The sequence below is a fragment of the Phaseolus vulgaris genome, chromosome 9 (genome assembly GCF_000499845.2).
Source record: "Phaseolus vulgaris cultivar G19833 chromosome 9, P. vulgaris v2.0, whole genome shotgun sequence".
Lineage (NCBI taxonomy): Eukaryota > Viridiplantae > Streptophyta > Magnoliopsida > Fabales > Fabaceae > Phaseolus > Phaseolus vulgaris.
This window is the reverse complement of record NC_023751.2, coordinates 3,778,331-3,794,378: the sequence shown is the minus strand read 5'-3', so window position 1 is coordinate 3,794,378 and position 16,048 is coordinate 3,778,331.

Below are 16,048 nucleotides of genomic sequence, written 5' to 3'. Positions count from 1 at the left end.
TCAAAGAAGATGAATTTTTTCTATTTATATTTTTCAATTATCCCAAATATATGGACGAGAAGGACTGAAAATAAAATATAAGAAAGCAACATATTTAAATTTTCAATTATAGAAACTAGAAAGCAACCTTAACTACCAAGTGAGATATTTACTAAGAGTTGCGTCAAATCTTAAATGCGTGGGATATTTTTTTCTATCTTTATCTGAGGCAATCTAGATATACATCATTGAAAAATGTGAAATATTTATATTTATTTTAAAATATAAAATAATTTCATATAGTAAATGATGTCGTATTTTTAAAAATATAAAACAATTTGATATGGTAAACAATTTCTAAATACCAACTTAAAATTCAAACTCGAAATACTCAACAAATAGGAAAATAACTTTACCTGGATTTACGCATATAACAATCTCTATATGATCAACTGTAATATTACTAATAGATACTTATTGTAGCTTTCTACTTGATTTTATTACTTTTTATTATGTTTGGCATTCTACATTTTAGCTCAGTTTCAAGTTATTGGATTTTAATGTATTTTTTTTATAAAATTTTAGATTTTTTTTTCTTGTTTAAGTTATATTTTGGTAGCTAGTAATGTAAGGTGATATTGATGTGAATAGAAATATGATTATATCTAATTTATATCAGTCTATATAAATTTATTAAATTTGTACACCAATTTTGATTGATCAAGATTTTATACTATTAAATTGAGTTTATTCAGATAATAAAAAACTATAAAAAGGAATAAGAGTCTGAGGTGTTAAAACACACATAATCATACAAATAAAAAAGTTAAATTATTCTATATAAACAGGAAAAATTACACAAATCGATTTTTAGGTTGAAATAGACTTAATTTTTACTAATTAATATGGTACTAAAATTATTTAAAATTTACTATAATCAATATTATTAATAGAATAACCTAATATTATATTTATAATTATAAACATATTTTATTTTGAATTTTTATTTTTGAAATAATAGACAGGATAAATGACAATATGGTGGGATGGTATGAGTAATTCTCTCTACCCATGTTCTGTCTGAAAAAAAACCCACCTCATTATTTGGATATTTTTTGCTTGGATATTTTATTTTTTATTTTTTTTAAATAAAATTATTTAAAAAAAGTTATAGAGAATATAAAGTCAGATAAAAAAAATTATTTTAAAGTACAATTTAAATTACACATTAAAATATTAATGCACATTAATTAGTATTTCTAAAAATAAATTTAAATGAATTGCACCACAAAGTTTAAATTTTAAAAAAATAATTTTTTAAAAAAATTTCAAATTTATATGTCTAAATAAAAAATATAAATATATTAAATCAATTTTTAATTTTTTTAAATTAATAATATTTCTCTTTTTAAGAAGTTTATTTTGACCACTTAATTTATAAAAAAAACTCAAATAAAATTTATTAGCACTGACTAGAGACATTCTCGTATTGAATATCATAATATTTGTATCCATTCATGGTAATTAAAATACACACATTCATTACTTGTAAATATTAATTTAATATCCACAATAGATTTTATTTACCTATATTATGATAATTACTCTTTTAGTCTATGTATTAAAGTTAGAAATTAATTTTATTTCTCAAATTTTTAAAAGTATAATTTGATCTCAACTTTTTTAAAGAATTCAATGTGATGATTTTAACTTTTTTTTTTAAATATTCAATATGATAATAATAATAAATATAATTCAATGTGTAATTTCATTATCATTGAGGTAGATCTATTTTAATGAGAATAGACTAATACAAGAAACCACAATAATCATTTTAAAATAATTTGAGACTATATTGAATATTTTAAATTTTTTGAAACTAAATAAACTTTTGATCCTTAATATTATGAACTAAAATTATCATTAAGTCTTATTTATAATGACAAGGAATATTTTTCACAAGGTTGTTGTCTTAGTTAATTTGTGTATATTTATATTGTAAAAAGAAAATAAATATTAATAAATTGATTTGTGTTTTTTGTTGTTGTTGTTTTGGGGTGTTAATAATTTACAGTAAGGGGAGCTCCACCTGTTGACAAGACTTTGGCGATCAAGTCAGTAAGAGCATATAACTATGAGTATCTGAATATAGAGTATTTGTATGGGTGTAGTATCACCAGATTGAAACTTACCTTTGTTCAGGGTCTTGAGGCCCTTTTATAGCATTTGTAGATCTCCCTTTAGGAGTTAATAAACATAAATATATTTTGTTAATATATCCCCTTTATTTTAGGAGTACATGTATAACATTATCTCTAACTGTTTATTTTCATTGAATCTCAAAGTTATATTTGTGCCTAGCTAATTCAGTTATTCATTTTGTTGTTTTTAATTTAATTATTTTTTTAATATGAGCTACCAGTTGTTTGGACAGACTTCTTATCGATCATTGGGCTTACCATTATCTTGGCATGAGCTAAGTATTTTGCCCTTATAGACCTGACCAGCTAGGATAACACGCTTAACTGCCCGGGTCGAACTCGAACACGTCCGACTAGTATACAGTCCCCCAGCCTCGAGCCGAGCATGCAAGACGAAGAGGCTTACCTACACCTACTTTGACAAGATATTTGGCTCAGAGCGTATATGGTACACGACTTCCGAAGCGCCTCCTTGAGGGACGTCTTCACCATACTGATTATGGTGCATGCACATGTCATGCCATCAACGGTGGGGAGAACTTGTCATTTTAACTTCCCCTTTCGAAAAAATAAAAATATTCCCCTCTTCGAAACCTTACTTTCTAGTTTACGCGGGATTTATCAAGGCGAAAACAAACTCTTTCTTTCTTCCACCACGCCACCTTGCCCTGTCATGAATCACCGGAAAACAGGTATGTTTTCACCCACAAAACCTTTTTGAGTGATGGTAGTTATCATTTGCTATTGATTTTGATTGGACAATGTGTGTTACCAAGCTTCAATTAGCTTATATCGTATATGCGTTTTTTGAATTGTGCTTCGCATTTTATTTTTGTTCATGCCTTAGTTGCCTTCAAAGATGGACAATAGCTCTGCTTATCCTTGGACCAAAAATGAACTTCTTAAAGAAACCTCCATTTTTACCTCTCGTTTGAAAATTAGGGAGTTTAGGGAATCAGAGTCATTAAGCAAAAAAGACGAAAACTTAGTAAAAGTTGTAACATGTAGAGAGGGCAAGCCGATATGTAGTGATGAGTCGTCGAACCCTGATGGGCCATTTGTTTTTTCTATGCCACCCTTTTCACCAAAATCTTGTTGTGTCTCCCCCTTTCAATTTTTGAAAAAAAGTTGTTAATCGAGCTGAACGTGGCTCCCACCCAGCTGCATTCGAATAGTTGGGCATTCATCCGAGGTTTCATCATTTTATGTTCCCAACTCAGCATTTTGCGGACTGTGGAAGTTTTCTTTTATTTTTTTGAATTCAAACAATTCGGTCGACAACTATGGGATTCCTTAAACAACCTTCCTGGAAGGGGTCTACTTACCCTTTTTCAATCCTCCTACAAAAACTTTAAAGGCCGATTCATAAAGGTTTGTGCCTCGGTCGGAGACCCATCTTTGTTGGATGGCTTCCCTTTGTATTGATCACCCAACCCCCGATTCCAAAGTTCTCAGCGCCTGGACGACCTATTCCCAAAGGAACGAGGTATCTGCGAATTTCTGGAGAAGTTCAAGGTTGTCTTCGACACGCCAAAACTTTTGACCAAAGAATATCTTTCAGGTGCCCTCAAGACCTACATTGTTATACCCCTCTTTCAGCCTTACCTTTTAAAAGAACTTTTAACTCATAAATTCTGAAACTACGTTGTTTGTTTTGTAGCGAATATGCTTTCTACAATCAACAAGGTTGAGCTAACCGAGCGGACCAAGAAGATGAGAGCGGCTACGAACAAGGATTCTTTGCTGTAGAAGAACAAAATTTCAATTGGTGTTGTTCGCGTCCAATCCGAACAAGACGAGCACACAACCTTTGAGCTTGTCTTCAAGAGGAAGAGATCAAAAGCCACCCACCCCTACGAGCACTCACATTCAGACGACCATGCTCCCGACCAAAACATTCTAACCATCCAAGAGTGTGAAGTTGTGGAAAGCTCAAAAGGGAAGAACTTATGGGATCCAAATTTCGACATCTCGGAACATGGTGAATCATTCTTCTTGCTAGATGAGGATAGGGCTAGGCTGATGACTCACGGTGAAGATCAACTCCGTCTAGACTTTAAAAACTCCTTAGCCAGGCATTTTCCCTATCGTGTTTAGCTGATGTCAAGGCAGGGAATCAGAAAAAGACCGAGGAAAAGAAAGCCCAACAAACTGTTGAACTCCAACAAGAGGTTGAGTGCCTCCGTGCCAAGGTTGTCGCGGTGCGTTTGGAATTGGCCGACAAAACTCAATAGGGGCTTGTCCTGGCCAAAGAGAACATAAATCTATCTAGTAGGATTTAAAGTTTGAAGAAAAAGATGGGAGAGGAGATAATTCGTAAAGAGGGCGAGTTCTCCAAAATGGTAGATACCCTGAAGGATGACGCGGCCCAATCATTCATTGTTGGGTTTGAAAATGCCTTGAAGTAGGCAACTCTTGTCCATCCCAAGAAGAACTTCTCCGAGCTGAACCCATGTAAAAGTATAGTTGATGTGAAGCTTGTGGAGGACTCTTAAGCTTTAAGATTATGAACCGTATTTTTACTTTTATGCATGTATTTAATGTTGGAACTTCTTAACTGTTTTGTATATCCCTCTAAGTGTATATTTAATGTTTGAACTCAAATGAAATTTAGGTAGGTTAATCGTTTTAAGTATCTTAAGCTCGTTACTTCCCTTTAATTTGTGCCCTTTTATGGCATTGATAGCTTTTCCTATAACATATAAGTGTATGCTAAAAGTACCTTACTAAATAAATTTGCTTTGCACACTAAGCGTAGCATAGTTAAACAAATTGCGAATTGTTGACCTGATTGACAAGACTTTGACGATCAAGTCCGTAAGAACATATAACTATGAGTATCTGAATATAGAGTATTTGTATGGGTGTAGTATCCCCAAATTGAAACTTACCTTTGTCCAGGGTCTTAATGCGTTTTTATAGCATTCATAGATTCCCTTAAAGAGTTAATAAACATAAAGATATTTTGTTAAAATATCCTCTTTATTTTAGGGGTGCAAGTAGAACATTATCTCTAACTGTTCATCTTCACTGAATCTCAAAGTAATATTTGTGCCTAGGTAATTCAGTTATTCTTTCTATTGTTTTTACTTTAATTATCTTTTTAATATGGGATGTCAGTTGTTTGGTCGACTTCTTGACGTATCATTGGACTTACCATTATGTTGGGTCGAGCTAAGTATTTTGCCCTTATAGATCTGACTAGCCAGGATAGCACACTTAAGTGCTTGGGTCGGACCCCGACCAAAACAATTAGTAACAGTTCTACATAAATGCTCACAATTTTAATAATAGTAATTGTTTTTTAAAAAATAGATATTATTTTTTATATGTTATGAGAGAAAATAATGTTTTGTTGAAATAAATTATTCATCATAAAATATTAATATTTAAAGATGAAATCAGATAGAAAAGTGAAATCAAATGTTTATTAATTTAATTTTTTTTATGAACATAATTTTATTTATATTTTTTTTTATATATTATTGAAATATAATAATAAATAAATTCATTATTTTTATTAAGATTCATATAATTGAATTTTATGCATGATTGATTTTTGGTATATGTATATATTTAAAATTTTGAAAAAAATATATTATTTTTGTAATAATAAAATGATGATGATGGAACTAGGGGTGTTACAATAATAATAGTTATTATTATTATTATGAAAATAGCACTTCTATTTTCTTTATTTTAATTTTTTTTTTAAAGTTATAAAAAATACTATTTCGCCTTTTGCGCTATGCTTTCTAAAACTGTATAATATATAATTCAAATTTATTCATTTGATATGCATAAATTATCTTTATATTTTATTATCATATACTAAATATATTGTGTGAGATAAAAGATAGTAGAGTGAAATTGGATCATTTAAAAGTAAAATTATAATGAGTGAGACTGATTAACATGTTAATATATGATGTTATTTTGATTTTATTTTAAAATATAATTTTTTTGGATATATAATATTAAAATAATAAAATTATTAAATTTTAACTCTTGAAATAAAATAAAATGGTAGAATATCCAAAATATATATATATATATATATATATATATATATATATAGGAAGTAGAGTTAAAAGAAGTCCGAAAATAAAATAAAGGTGTCCAAGGATCCTACTTGTTCCATGCCGTTATTGATTAATTTAGTCTGATACAGGTGTGAATTATTGGTTTTAGTCCAATTAATAAGAAATTTTCGTTGATTTTATGGATTATTATAAATTCAAAGTAATAAATTCAACATTGATAAAATAATTAAAAGTGTCATGTATAAGAAAATGTGTGGGGATTTGAAGGGGTGGATGTATGAGAATTTGAGAGGAAAGGGTAAACAAAATATGGTGTTTGGATTGGGGTATGATAGAGTAGACTTATGAGGAAAATTTATACGAGTTTGTGAATAATGAGATGGTTGTGAAGAAATTTTGAATTTTTTTTAAAAGTATAAAATATTACTTTACAAATTTACCCTTATGTATTAAAAAAATTTAATAATAAAATGAGTTTTTTTTGTTTAAAACATATTCATAAGTTTAAAAATTATAATTAAAAAAAATGTATTAAATATAAATAGGTATAATTTAAAAATTACAAATAAAAAAAATGTGTATTCAACAAATTAAATAAAAACATGAAGTTCACGTAATTTCTTAAAATATTAAAAATGTATTATAAAATTCGAAAATAAATAAGATATTATATAAATAAATAAAAATATTATTTTTTAATAATAAAAAACTTATAGTAATGAAAAAAAATATAAAATAATTAACAATAGAAAAGAATTTCATAAAAACTATAATTAAATAAATTATAACTCATAAATATAATAATTATACACATATATAAATATAAAACTTTAGCTTCTATACATAAAATCTTTTATTTTAATTATGTAAATGAATTATTTTTCTTATTTTATGTTATTACTGGTTGACTTTCTCACCGGTTGACTTGTGTGGAAAGCTCCGCTTCTAACCTGTCTCCTCTAAATTATGTTTTGCGTCTTCTTGTTGCACTGAAACATGGCTCTGTTAGGATTGAGGGGGCTCTATCTGTTAGAACGTGGCTCCGCTTAACGGTCCTTCCGCGATCCCTTGCTCGAAAGGGGTGACCATCACAACTTCATCATGGGTTTGAGGTTTTACTATAAGTGCCTAGAATTTGTTCAAGTAATCCTTCAACGACTCCCCCTCCCTTTGTCTCACATTGAAGAAGTCATACAACATTGGAAGCTTGACCTGGTTGATAGAGAACTGTTCTCTAAATAGTATGGAGAACTGCTTAAAAGAGGTGATATGACTATTGGGAAGCCTACTGAACCACTGTAGGGTTGTACTTGTGAATGTGCTCATGAACATCTTGCACTAAATAGTTCCTCCGAAAATAATCATATGGGCATTGAATTCCGTGAGATGATTTTTAGGGTCTTCCACTCTTGTAAAAACAATCTTGGGCGTGATGTAGTGCGGTGACACAAGCTCATCCATTGCAAAAATGGCTTGGGACGATCTCTCAAGGGCAAATTCAACCTTCGCTCCCTTGTACAACGTCGGTCACGCTGATGTAGATTCTTGCGCAAGTCCTCGTTGGTCTTGCGCATATCCTCATTGGCTGTCCGGGAAACCTCTATCTCTGTCATTAGTTGATCCTGCATAAGCACTTGCTCAACTCGGGCTTCTGCTTGTAGCTTCTCTTGCTCGGCTTTAGCTTCTTGCTAGATTCGTTCCTGCTCTTGTTTGTATATTGCTCATTGGCTTCCTAGAGAGCCCTCATGGTCTCCATGAGTTGCTATAAAGTGGGGGCATCACTTCCTTCGGATCCCAACAATCCATGTCTATTATCACGTTGGAAGGCTTTAAACAAGAACGTGGGTGGGATCAGGTTTTATTGGGCCCCACGGTGGGCGCCAAATGTTCTCGCCGGTTAACTTTCTCGTCGGTCGACTTGAGTGGAAAACTCAGCTTCTAACTTGTCTACTCTATATTTTGTTATGCGTTTTCTCGTTGCACTGAAACGTGGCTCTGTTGGGATAAAAATGGGTCTACTTGTTGATCATACTTCGACGATCAAGTCAGTGAGAACATACAAAATAAGATAAATATTCAATTTCAATCTAGTATTCAAAAACAACGTACCTTTAGTGAGGGTCTCAAGCCCTTTTTATAACTATCTCTTTAACAACTTCCTCTTAGGAGAATATAATCTCAACTGAAAGCATAACAAAAATAATATTATGCCTACGGACACCTTTACTCACGGTGCTAACTGGTAGAAAAGAATCTTGTGTTCCCTTATTCTCGGGTGCTCACCATTTAACTAATATCATCATATATTCAATTAATAACTTTACATACATATTTATTTAACAACAATTTTACGTATATTCACATATATTTTATTCTAACAAGTTAATAAATATATTTACGTATGTATTTAACTAATAATTTTATATCAACATATGACCAACTTGTTATTTTCTCTATTTAAATTATTCTCAATCGGGCTTATTAATATAACTGGAACAAACTCATGACCCACCCTTTGAGTCCAAAAGCCGAGCTGACCATATCCATATGTCTAGACCGAGATCCTAAGCACTTGAGCACGGCGGTACATTTTAGTTTGTGGTATGTTATATCCTCACGTATTACTTTTTCTTGACGACCTTGTACTTACTAAATTGATAATTTTCCTTATTTGTCGTCTAATGATATATTGTAATATTATTGTTATATAATCATGATTAAGTTTATTAGAAAGAGTTGATAAACAAAAATTAACATATAAACTAAAACTAAAATAGATATTATGATGTTTAAAATATAATTAAATTAAAATTAAAAACTGGACATTTACCACTCGAGATCAGAGAATTGAGACAAGCTTCTCTGATGGATGAATGAATGAACGATATGTACATATAATTTTTTTTATTATTATAGACCTCTAACATAATCAATTTATTTAATATAATTTTCTTATTGACATTTTTTTACATAAGATCATATCTAATAAAATAAAAAATAAATATTAAAACTATAAAAAATCATCAATTAACTATTAATCGTGTACAAAGCTTAAGATATCTCAGCTGTTGTGTCCTTCCTTTCTTTCTTTCCCAACCTCAAAGTCAAAAGGTTTATGAAATTATGAACAAAAACCATAATAGTAGCCACCAATGCAGCTTCTGGTGGGACCACTCTACCATTTCTTTGGCAACGTATTTACTCATGAAACTCCTCACATTCATTAATTACTCTCATTAATTCTTGTTGAGGACGTAGCATGCAAATAATGCAAAAAATTAATATTAGGAATATATTCTTTCAAATTTCCATTTAGGTAAAAGAGTTAAATTAATATTTATATTGTTTTTAAAAAAATACTGAGTTGCCTATTTAATCTTAATAATAAATATTTAATTTCCATATGTAAATTAAAAATATTAAGTGATATCTTTATAACTCAGCGTATATATATTCTCGTTAAAAGCCCTATAACAAATATAAACATATTTAATAAAAACAAATTAGTATGAAGTGTTATAGGCCAGTTGTATCATTATAATGCCGTGCAAAACTTATAGAATGCGACTTGTAAAGTGTTACTGTTTATTAAAAGTTAGTATAAAACTTCATGTCTTATATTTTATTGAAGGGATTCTTTATGATTTTAAAGAAATTTAATCAGTAAAAAATCTGCATTAAAAGAATAGGACAAAAAAAAATTATTATTACTTTTCTAGCACAGTAATAACCAATGAAGAAGGTTTATTATGATATAAAATTACCTGATAAATTAAAACTTGACAAATTAGTAGAATAAATTAAAAGCATTCAACAAAAGTATTTGTTGAGTTGATTCTACTTTTAATTTATTTTGTTGAGGTTAGGCATTTCTTTTAAACTTAACGCTACACGTTAACAAGAAACTTTACTAAACTTGTTTATCTTTGCTTAAAGGGACATGCTAACTGAAAAATATTGTGAAATACAATTTTAATACTCTATCTCCATTACCCCCCAATAATATATACTCTTGCTTTTATTTGGAATGGTTCTTCTTTCTTACGCACTCTCCAATTATTAACCGTGTGAAAACTCAAAACCAGACTGAGAGCGATTGACAGGGATGATGGTGCAGTGTTATTATTAATTCAAATTAGAATTTAATGTAGGTAAATTATAAAAAAAAAAAAGTTCAGATTTTGAATTAGAAAAAATTAAAAAAGTAGTAATTAAATTACATTTTAAGTTTTACGAAAACGAAACGTGTATTTGCGGTGATAAGATCAAAATCATAATCGCCCTGCGCATTCTCTGTGACTCCCATGGAAAAAGCAAACGAAACCGTTCAGTTCACGACCCATTCATTCATCATTCATCGCTTTCATCGAACCTTCACCTACCTGTCTGGGATTTACGTGATGGAATCAATTCTCCGCTCTTTTCCCTTCCCTTCGCACCTTCTTAATCTTTTCACGTACACCAGGCAACTCTTTACGAGACAGACTGAAAAATTCTAAAATGTCTTCACAAACACATCTCTTCCAAATCCCACAATAACAACGACAGAAACTTAAACAAGAGATTAACATGTCAATTAAAGATAGATTCATGAAGGCCCTCACGACACGCACATTTATAGGAAACGGTAACGGTGGTAGCTAAAACCTAAAAAGGTACTACTACTGCTACTATGACCGAAGAAAATAACAGCAATAATCATAAAATTCCCTTATTTATTGGTTGAATAATAATGAAGGATTGGATTGCTCAGCAGGGGCTATGGGAAGTGAAAAGCTGGGGGTCGAGTTTGGTTCTACAAACGGGGCAGAGTGGGTGGTTAGAGAGCCAGGTGTCGGCGCAATGGACATGGAAGCCGTGGTTGCAACCGGGGACCACTCTGGCCGGTTGCTCTCCCTCGATCTCGTCCAGGCAGACGGCGCATTCGGTGCCCAAGACCAGTTCTTTACCGGTGATTCTGGGAAGCTTCTCCAACTCCAAAGCAGACAGACCCTTGTCAGCGACCTGCTTCACCGGCACCCCGTTACGGAGGGGTTGGTGTCTGGTGGTGGCGTACCAAAGAAGGCACATGTAGACGATGAAAACCGCGCTCATGCCGAGGCACGGCAAGAAAAGCGCGAGAAGAACCGAATCAAGCATTTCGCTTTCTCTGGTTTTGGCCTTTCGAGTCACTCACTCGAACCTTTGTCCGATTCCAAAAGAGAATTTAACTAATGCGGTGGAGGGGGTTGGTAGAGTAGCACCCAAGGGATTGGGTATTCACGCCAAGTACCCTGCATATCGCAATTTCTTCCCACAGGCTTATGCCCTGTTTGGATTACAAGAAAACAAAGATCCAATCAAAGATTGCGGTGTGACCGGGTGATTAAACCGCGAGTGGAGACAGAAGAAACAAAGAAAGGAGTTATGAATGGTGTTGGGCTTTGTTTGTGTGAAGAATGGTGTGAGTGAATGCGTTGTGTATATATATTATGAGAAGAGTGGCCAACAAGATTTTTATTTCCAAACGGATGGGCTCTTCACAGCTGTCTATGAGTTAATATCTCCACACCCCTTCTCAAATCTTTAACCCAAATCCCTGTTACTTTTTCTTTCACTCTATTTATTCTTCATATATCAAATATTCTCTTCAGCATTTAATACTTCCTCTGCTTAAATCTTCAATATTTATTATCTCATTATTCGTATTTATTCAAATTCAAACTGATTCTAAAATAATACATTCACTCAATATTGCTAACATGTTTCTCATGTGTTCTACCGTGACATTAAATCAAAGGTCTAATTATGTATGATCTTTTCTATAATAGTATATCATTCCATGTTTTAATCTTTTCGCTGCTATACGTCTTCTTATACATTTGTATTTTAATAATTTAAGCACAAATTTTATTTTTACGGAAAAAACTTAACTATTTTTTTAAAAAAAAAAATTTGATAGATTTGGGAATTTTTAGTTTGATTTTTGCTAAAAAATTATTTTATTGAGTACTTAAATTTTTTATATTGTTTAATTGTGTTGGTAATTGAGGTTACTTTGTATTGTCATTTCTTATGAGTGAAAAATTAGTTTAATTAAGTTTAAGTTTTTTTGTTTTTTTGTTTTTATAAATGTGAGTATTTTAGGTTCAGTTTATGTCAAAAAACATTATTTTATAAGTGTTTTATATTTTTCTATTTTTATTTTAAGTTTTTGTCGTTATTTTAGTGATTTTACTATTTGTATTTAATTAAAATGATATTGTCATTAATTATATTTTAAAAATTAGTGTAATTAAATTTAAAGTTTGTTATAAATTTGAGTATTCTTCGTAATAAAAAACAAACATTATTTAATTAAGTATTCGTATCAATTTTGTTGAAATGATCATTTAGTTTTACAATCTTAAATAAAATATCATTAAAAAAATAAAAGAAATAAAATTATAGAATTCTAACTATCTTTATTAAATGTTTTTTTTTTTGTGTATTTTTATTTTAACATCTAATTTAAAAATAAAACAATATTGTTTTTAATCTAGAAAATAACCTTAGAATGAATGTGGTATACTTTAAATGACACCTGAATATTTTATTATTGAAATAAATAAAAAATATATAAATAGAAAATTCAGTTATTTAGATTTCATTTTAAAAGAACCACTATCTCTCTAGCGCTTGTGTTTGTTTTTGGGTGTTTACTGTTACCAAAGATAGAAAGATAGAAATGCGGGAGAAATCATGTTTGTATTTATCAATTTACATTGATTTAGGGGCATGGAAAGACACGATATCTGTAAAATAGTTTCTACTCATATATGCAAAGAAAACCAAAGAAAGACACGTAAGCATGACGAATTTTCCATTTTATCCTTAACAAAAGCCAAAGTAAATGCAAGTTGTATTTTCATAGTTTAACGGTGAATTCATTTTTTAACTTTTAAAATATAACAAATTTTTAAAGATAAATAATTGTTTTTTAATAATAATATAAATGTATTTATATATAATAGTAAAAGAAAATAAATTAGTAATATAAATGTAAATACAATGAAATAATAGTAATATATTTAAAATTTAAAATAGGAATAATATATAAAAAAGTAATAAAATTATAAATATACTAGTAACTAAAATAATTTTTTAAAATAATAATAATAATAAATTATAAACAATAATAAAAAAAATACATATTTAATAATAATTAAAATAAATTTATTAAATAATAATATTAACAGTAATAAAAATTAATTTTAATTTTAATTTGATTTGATTTTATGAAAATATTTTTTATATATATTTATAAAATTTTAATTAACTAAAATTTATACAAAAATATCTCATATTTTATTATTTAAATATTTTTTAAAGAAAGGGTAAATTTGTAAACTTACATTTTACACATTTAAAAAAATTAAAAATCTCTTTACAACCATCATATCACTCACAAACTTCAATAAACTTTCCTCACAAATCCACTCTATTATACCCTAATCCAAACAACCTCACTTTCTTTACATTTTCCTCTTAAATCACTCCAAATTCACTCTCTCAAATCCTCTCTCCAATCAAAACATACCCTAGAAGTTCCTTTTTTTCCCTTTTTCTTCTCTCTAAGATTCTGACATCCTCGCTCATCAATTTAACGATCGGAGTCTACCATTGAACTCCTGGTAGTGAACTTTACAAGATTGCCCAATCAAAATCTCATATAGAGTAAGTTCGTTCTTAACTCATTTTCCTTTGAGTTAGTTAATTTGGTTAGGTTTGCTTTAGTTTAATCTTGTATGTGATGCTTTTATCTTCGGAAGTAGTCTCTACTAGCTCAGGGTCCTAATGGTATAGTTAGATTTTTTATCAGACTCTGTGGTGCAGGTTAGGCTACCCTTGAACTTTTGGTAGTTTGGAGCTCTTAGGGAGCATCTGCTCAAGTTCAAGTAAGGAAAGCTAGTTTTAAATTTTCAATAAAACCTTAGGCTAAAAATTCTAAATGTGGGGGTGACGTGGTCACCAATCTCAAAGTTTTTTTTGCAGAATTGTCTCTTTTAAGAGTAAAGTAATGTATTAAATGAAACGATTGATTTGGATTATTATGTAGTGATTTTTAAGGTGACTCAGATGATGTAGGTGTTGGTTGAATGGTAATATTAATAAGTTGAATTGTATTTGTATAGTTTGTTGAGAATTGGTTGTTTGACTTTAGATGATGTTTGATTTAGAAAGCTTATATGAGTAAGAATTGTCATTTTTAATGTGTAGATTATTAAAATTATGAGTTGAACGATAATTGATTCAGGAATATAAGAGGCTTATGCAGATTTCTTTGCATATCTCGCACAGGCGAGCTAATTCTCGCTCAAGCGAGAATATATTGGAAAGATGGGGTGCTCTCGGGCCCATTCTCGCTCAAGCAAGAAGGAATATCACTCAGGCAAGGCCTAAGATGAAATTTTGGGTGCGCTCGGGTTGAATCTCGCTCAAGCGAGAGAATTTTCGCTTAGGCGAGACCCATTCTCACTCAAGCTAGACTCTCTGTAAAAAAATAATAAACAAACTTATAATTTTTGTTTTTGCTTTTGAAAGCCTAGTTTATTATTGCATATTGTTTTTAAGTGAAAATTCTATTTTTTATTTAAAAATATGGCTAAAGGAACTTAGTTATGTGTTTTAGTGAATTTTGAGATATGTTTGGATTGTTTAGAAAGTTTAAAATATGTTGTGATTGAATGGTGTATTGATGTGTTAAATGAAGTTTGAAATGATGTGAAAGGGTGATTAAAACATAGTATTCTCAAGAAAGGAAATACTGTGTTGAGATTGTTATTATGGTGTATTGATCTCTCATGTCTCGATCCAATGAGACGATCCTGACTCTATTGATATAATGGAATCACATGATGAAGTTATTCAGTTAGTGAGAGTAGATGGAGGTTCATATGACTTTGTCTGCGGTTTGAAATATAATATGATCTTTCAGGTCATATGAATTTACCCTGTCATACGAGATGATAAGATATTGAGATGTCTATGTGCATGACTGTGTGGATTCACAGCGAGTAGTATGATAGGTGCAGGTCTCAGGATTCTAATTTCAATACATGAGTCTCTCGGAAGTAGAGTCAAGTGTTTATGTGTTGTGAGTTAGTAGAAGTCTGACATGAGAAATATGAATTGTAAATTTTTTATAGACACTTGATGGTTATGTGAAATGCATGAGAATTGATGGCTTTATATGGATGTTTAAAGTTATATTTATATTATGAGTTTTAAAAATAGCTAGCTTCCCCTTTACTTTTGTAAAAATAGAATAATATTATTTTTGTAAGGATCTAGAAAATAACCTCAAAATGAAAGTGGTATATTTTAAATGACACCTGAATATTTTATTATTGAAATGAAAAGAATATATAAATAGAAAAGTCAGTTATTCATATTTCATTTTAAAAGAACCACCATCTCTCTAGAAGTTCCTTTTTTTTTCTTTTTCTTCTTTCTAAGATTCTAACCTCCTCGCTCATCAATTTGACGATCGGAGTCTGCCATTGAACTCCTGACAGTGAACTTTACAAGATTGCCCAATCAAAATCTCATATAGAGTAAGTTCATTCTTGAACCCTTTTCCTTTGAGTTAGTTAATTTGGTTTGGTCTGCTTTAGTTTAATCTTGTATGTGATGCTTTTATCTTCGGAAGTAGTCTCTACTAGCTGAGGGTCCTAGTGGTATAGTTAGATTTTTTATCAAACTCTATGGTGCAAGTTAGGCTTCCCTTGAGCTTTTGGTAGTTTGGAGCTCTTAGGGAGCATCTGCTCAAGTTCGGGTAAGGGAAGCTAGTTTTAAATTTTCAAT